The 7089-nt window shown below is 39.4% G+C and overlaps 1 pseudogene; it reads right to left on the bottom strand.

Moving 5' to 3' along the window:
- Positions 1 to 6176: 6176 nt before the first annotated feature.
- Positions 6177 to 7089, bottom strand: part of LOC102017496 — a 4994-nt pseudogene continuing 4081 nt past the window's right edge.

The following is a 7089-nucleotide window of genomic DNA, read 5'->3' as shown; positions in this document are numbered from 1 at the left end:
CAAAAGGCAGATGGTTCTTCGATAATGACAGTGGATTACTGTACACCTAAAGGAGGTGGTGACTGTGATTGCATCTGCAGTACCAGATGTGATATCCTTGCTTGAGCAGCTTAACACATCTGGGAGTTGATACGTAGCTATTGATTTGCAAATGTCTTTTTCTCCATTCCTGTCTATAAGGCTCATTAGAAACAGTTTGCTTTCAGCTGGCAAGGCCAGCAATACACCTTCACTGTCCTACCTCAACGGTATACTGTCCCTCCACCCCTGTATTACAACATCACATTTATGCCCCACAAAATATCACACAACTTAGAAAGGGCATTACAGTGTTAGCAGGGGTGATTGATCCAGCCTATAAAACTGGACTACTTTCCACAATAGAGGAAAGGATGAATACACTTGAAGTAGATTCCATAGGTTACCTAATCATATTACCATGCTGTTATGGTTTGTGTCTGTGTGTCCCCCCAAAGCCTCATGTGGCCATGGGGCAGGCTTTTAGAGTTTGATTGATTATGGGTGTGAGAGCTACACCACACTGGGGTGGATAATTTGCATATGTAAGGGAGAGGAAGAGGCTGCTGGCGGCCATTCCTCCCTTTTGTGGTTGTTGCTTTTGCTATGTGTGCTGCCGCCACGAGGTGTAGCCCTCTGCCATGTGCCACTCTGCTTTGTAACCTGCCAAGTATGGACTGAAACCTCCACAAATTGTAAGCGAAATAAACCTTTCCTTCCTTCATTTTGGGCATCAAGTATTTTGTCCCAGCAACAAGAGAAAAGTAACCAAGACACATGCCCTGTTATTTAGATCAATGGGAAACTACAACAAACCAATTCAGGCTGGATGACAAATGCTGCAGAACATTCAAGAATAATGGTATGGCTTGACCAACCAGGGAAAGAACCAAGAACTTTTGAAGTACTTGATGAAGGCCAATGGAATCCAGAATGGGTAGCAAAAAATAGCTCTAAATGTCATCCATGACCCTGTGATCAATTATAGACATGAAGACTAATTGTAATTGTTATCTCCCATACATTTCCTATGTAATATAATGTTGATAGACTTAATGTTGGATTTTCATAATGTTTCTATGTCATAATGTTCAAATTGTGAAATGTTAGGTATAATCATCCCCTAAAGAAAACTTTCCTTCTATTCTGGTGATGGAATTAGTGCATTTCTTTTTTTTTTTCCAGTACCAGGAATCGAACTCATGACCTCACGCTTGCCAGGCAGGTGCTGTGCCGCTGAGCTAAATCCCCAGCCCGAATTAGTGCATTTCTGTTTGAATGCATGATGGTCTTGACATTCTGGACGTAATTATGAACTTGTCTTTGCATGAGGTGACTAAGCATGGTTTAAGGAAATGTTATTTTCAAGTTGACAAGAGATGGACTGCAAGAGTAAACTGATTGAGTAAGAAACATCCAACTATAGTTGATCAACATAGCTCTAGGTATGGATGAAGTGAATTACTGATGACAGAAGATCCATCCTGGGTGTGAGTGCCACCAACCAAAAGACTTGTCACCTGCAGAAAATAAAAGGGAAATGAAGAAGGAAAGCTCACCTCTGCATTTTCAGAGTAGCTGCAGTCTTCATCTTTACCTTGGACTTCATCTCCTGGTTTCCAGGGCTGACTCTTCAGCCATCCAGCACAGACTCTTCAGACTTCCAGTACTGAGGAGAGGAGCTTGAGAGCTAGCACAGGTCTTTTTCTCAGAGCCCAATGCTGGGCTTGCAGTGCTCAGACCAAGCATCTATTAGAACCTGATTGGTCTATTTGCAAGGCATAACTCATAGACAGCCACTAGACAAACTTCAGTATCAAAGATGTGAATATGTGCAGAACAGATGTGCATTTCTGATACATTAGTTCCAGCCTTTGTGTGAGCTTGGGAAACACTCATCCTTTTCCTGAGAATGTGCTGGCCCCTGCATCTGTGAGATTCTTGTGTGATATAGCTTAACACTAACCTTGTTGCCAAGTGAATCCACCACTTATCTCATAACCTTTGGCAGCACAGTTATCATCATAGCCATGCTCAGATGTGAGGATGTAGAATTGCCCTAGAACCAGGAAGAGATTTTGCAGACCAAGAGTCCAAATTTATGGGGTGGCCTCCATTACCCCCAACTGTTGGATGGGTACCAATACAGTCCCGAGACTTTGTGAGTGTCTGCTGCTGTGTGACACATTCATGTCCCATTGGTTCAGTTGATTAAAGGTTTGCCTTCACCATCACTACCTAAACCTTGAGCAATATAGCCTGATGTAAGAGCGCACTCCACGGGGGAGGGCATGGACAGGTCAGGCTAGTAAGCACAAGACTGTTCACAAAATCTTAGTTCTGGGCTGGTGAAAACTTATAAGGGGCAGATCCTAAGAGCTCATATCCCCAGGATTACCTGTGAATGGAGTCACAGGAAAAATGCCACTACTATGGTAAGACACATGAATCTTGCCCACCAAACTTACCTTCCAGCTAGCATCATCTGTGGCTGATTGCACCAATTTGGGACATCAGTCCACCTATGCAATATATACCCAGAGCACCGTTGACTTGGTCCTGGTCTACTGTTGTCCTTAGCAAGATGTGGGTTCATGGCATCACAAATATGGAGACATTCATGGCCACAAACCATGACCAAGGGCTAGTCTATTCAGAGTGACTGCCTAGAGCTGGGCAGAATTCCATGGTGTTTGGCCAGACAAGAACTGTGGCCCTCACCCATCCCATGAGAGGGGTTTGAGAGGACAGATTCCTCTGTATAGGTGCTCTCTTGTTTTTTTCTAAACAATATGCCAGCAAAGGATTTTGGAAAAGTCTGGACTTGGATTGCCCTCTAGTAGCCAGTGACAGCACAAGCAGTAGCAGATTCCTGACTCAGTTGGACCTGGGTGCCATCTAGTGCTGAAATAGTGAAAGTGACTGCAAACTCGGAGAAAATAATCAGCCTGCTTAATAATTTCAGGAAAGTTAGGCACAAATAATGCTGGTTTTGCAATACTGGAATAAATATCTAACCTTTCAATATCCAGAAAATATTGACCAACAAGAATCAAGGTCTTTCAGGAAACACTGACTGGCCTTACCTAATTTTCAAAATAATGTGGTAGAATCTGACCAGGGAGTAATCAGTATGGGAGACCCTTCAGAGAATTTAAAATAGCTCTTTTCATGGAAACTCAGTGTACTTGAAAAGTTACCACAAATTGTAATGTCCTGATTCCAAGAGTTTTACTCTTGCCCACCTCTTTGTGCTTTTTTCAAATATATTTCACATCTGTATGTTATTCCCACAATATACTTATAGATATTGCTCTATGTAATTATTTCACATATTTATTAATACGATTAATGAAAATTGCCTCTATTTCGGGTATGCAGTAAAATGTTTGAACATACGTACACATTGTGAGACTATTGCCATATTCAGGCTAATATTTTCATAACATCAGATTTTATGTTTTTTTGTGGTGAAAACTTTGTAGTAACTCTTAATTTCAACTATGCAATGTGATATTATCAACGACTGTCAATATGCTGAGCAGTAGGTCTGGAGTACTTATTCATCTCATACCTGAAGGTTTGTAATCTTTGATTTGTCCTTCCTTTTCCGCATTGCACAGACCCTGATAACCAGCACTGTACTGTCTTGTGCAATACATTTCACTTTCTTTTTAGGTTACACATATATATAAGATTATATAATATTGTCTTTTTTATATCTGTCTTGTATCACTTAACAATGCTCTCTATGTTGATACACATTATCATAAATAACAGGATTTTGTTATTTAATTTCTGGTGGTTCCAGTCTAGGGGTTGAATTGGGTCTTATGTTTGGCAATTGCTGAAGTAGTGTTCAGCAAATATTTAGCTACTGCTGTGTCCATTGAATCTACTTGTAAGCTATATTCCCAGCCCATTCTAGTTATCTTTGAGATAGGGTCTCACTAAATTAACTAAGATGGGTGTAAACAGAAAATCTACATGCCACAGATGCCTAAATAACTGAGATTCCAGGCATGAATCACTGAGGCTGAGTTGGATTTCCATATATTTAAAAATTTTATTTGATAGAAAAGAAGGAGAAAAATAGAAATAAAATAAAACATGATTTCACATCAGGTTAATAGGAGACTAGCAGTAATTAATACATTGCATATTATTATTTTCATAGTAGTTACTCAGAATATGAGATATAGGCATGAAATATTGTCCAAACAATATTAGTTTCTCTTCAACAAACTAAGAAAAACTAGCTGTATAACTCTCTTCACTATTTTATGTGTGCACATTTATGTTTTTTTCCTGTTTTTTTCATTCCTTTCCCCTTTCCTCTATCAGTTTTTCTCTTTTTTTCAACAATTTCTTCCTGATTCACAATATCTAGTATACATTTTGGATCTTATTTACTCATACAATTTCTCATACTGGTGAGACAATATGTTGTTTACATATATGGGTCTGATTTATCTCACTTATTAGCATGGTCTCAAATTGCATCCATTTACCTAGAAAAGGCTCAAGTTTATCCTTCTTTATGGCTAAGTAGTACTCCATTGTACAAAAATACCATACCTTTTTTATCCATTGCTCTGTTGATCGGCATTTGGGTTGTTTCTAAGATTTAGCTATTACATGTTTTGCTGCTATAGACATGGGTGCACATGTATTGCTGTGGTATGATGTTTGTCATTCTGGGTGGATACCTAGATGGGGAATAGCTAGGTAGAATGGAACCTCTAATCCTAGCTTTTGGAGGAATCTGCATACTGGTATCCGCAGTGGTTGCACCAGTTTGAACTCCCATCTACAGTGGGGAATGGTTCCTTTTTACACATAGCCCTTCCTGCATTTGTTATCGGTAGATTTCTTGATGATAGCCTTACTGGGGTGAGACAGAATCTCAGTGTTGTTTCAATTTACACCTCTGAAATGATCAGTGATGTTGACCTTTTTTTCTATATTTATTTGCCATCTGTATTTCTTCATTTAAGAAGTATATATTCACCTCAGCTGCCCATTTTTGGATGGGGTCTTTGAAATTGGTGACATGATTTTTTCATTTCTTTGTATAATTTAGATATAAGTCCTTTGTCTAAAGAACAACTGGGTATAGTTTTTTCCCACATGTGGGTTGTCTTTTAACTCTGTGGGTGATTTGTTTTGTTGTGCAAAAGCTTTTTATTAGGGTGAGATTCTATTTATTGATTCTTTGTAGTATTTCCCATGTGGTCTGGGTTCTGTTCATGAAGTATATGCCTACACCTATGTATAGATGATTTCTACCTATTTTCTTTTCCCGTAGATTTAGAGCTTCTGCTTTCATATTTAGATCTTTGATTCATGTTGACTTTAGTTTCATGCCTGGTGATAGGCATGGGTTTATTCTTCAGCATGCGGGAAGGCAGTTTTTCCATCACTATTTATTAGAGACTATCTTTCTTCCAGTGAATGTGTTTGGCTCCTTTGTCAAAGATAAGATGGCTGAGTGTGTTTGCAGTTGTGCCTGCACCTTCTATTCTGTTTCATTGATCCTCTGGTCTGTTTTTTGCCAATAATATGCTGATTTTATTACAGTAGCATTATAGTGTAATTTCAAGTGAGGGATTGTGATGCCCCCTGACTTGTCTTTGTTACCCAGGATTGCTTTTGCTATTCTAGGTCTCTTCTAGTTCCAAATGAGTTTTAGGTATGTTTTCTCTAGTTCTATTAGGTATGCTAATGGTATTTTGATTGGGATTACATTAAATCTGTATAAAAGTTTTGGGAGTAGGGTCATTTTCACTTCATGAATAGGAGATATCTTTCCATTTTATTTTAAATGGCAGCATAATCTTTATTTGGTGATACCTAAGTGAAGAGTTCTCAAAGTTTTGAACACTGAATTTTACTCCTGATAATTTTTTTTTTTTTTTTTGCCAGTACCGGGAACTGAACTCAAGACCTTGTGCTTGCCAGGCAGGCGCTGTGCTGCTGAGCTAAATCCCCAGCCCCTGATAATTTGTTTTCTATCTAAGCAGATATGTGCTTTAAAAATACACATGAGGAACCCTGCCCCTGGGTATGTTCTATTTATTAGAAATACTTTCATGGTAATACATTACTTAACTTTCTATAATTAGAGGGGAAAAGTCATAAAGTTTATACTTTATTTCTTAGCCTGACAGAATAAATGTATTATACGTATATCCCTCCCAAAACCAGTGCACTTAGAAGTTTCTAATTTATGCACTCCATTGTTGTACTCAAACAGTCCAACCAAAAAGCTGTACATCTTCCAGTATCCACACTAGTACAGTCCTACTAAAAATGCATGTTCCTTTAAACCTTTTACTTTCTCTTGAATTTATTTATTTGAGGTGAGGGTGTGGATGAAGAAGTTGCAGTGTAGAACTATATTTATTTAGAACAAAACATCATATCCTACATTAAAAGAATAAGTTTGTCAAAACCAGTTTCAGTCATAGTTACGCAGATCTCCTACTGGAGCACGTTGGAACTGCACTTGGCAGATGTCTCGGTAACGTGCTCGCAGCGCTCGCCGCCTCAGCCCCGCTGCGCTCCGCAGACACCTGCTCCTCCTCAGCCTTCTCTGGCTCCCTTTCCGAGAGTGTTTGTGTTTGTCCACGTAGGCTTTAACCAGATTCGCCACTTTAGTAGGATTTACTTCTCCACTCTTAATATGACAAACTTTATCTACTACCTTCCGTACAATCTCTTTGTACTCTTCCTTGGTGATGTCTTTGTTTTGGTAAAATAGCTTAATCGCCAGTTTTACCTCCTGTGCTGCTTTTTCTTGAATTTGTAATTTCTTGTCTGTCTTTGAGCTATCTGCGCTGGCTTCCACTTCCTTTGCTTTCTGCCAATTTTACAGCAGCATTAGAGGCTTTGCTGTGACTCAATAACGAAGTGTTACCAGAACTTGGTCCCTGAACTGTTCCCGGATTTCCTGGGGCTGCTGTCTGAGAAGGCTAGACTGATGTTCTCATGTTATTACTTACATGAGAAGCATTAGGAATACCCTGCAGCTGCTTTCCATCGGGCTGTGAAGCCGTGTAGCTGACCTGC

The sequence above is a fragment of the Chinchilla lanigera genome, unplaced genomic scaffold, assembly GCF_000276665.1.
Source record: "Chinchilla lanigera isolate Chin_1 unplaced genomic scaffold, ChiLan1.0 scaffold00128, whole genome shotgun sequence".
Classification (NCBI taxonomy): Eukaryota; Metazoa; Chordata; class Mammalia; order Rodentia; family Chinchillidae; genus Chinchilla; species Chinchilla lanigera.
This window is presented reverse-complemented; position numbering and strand designations above follow the sequence as displayed.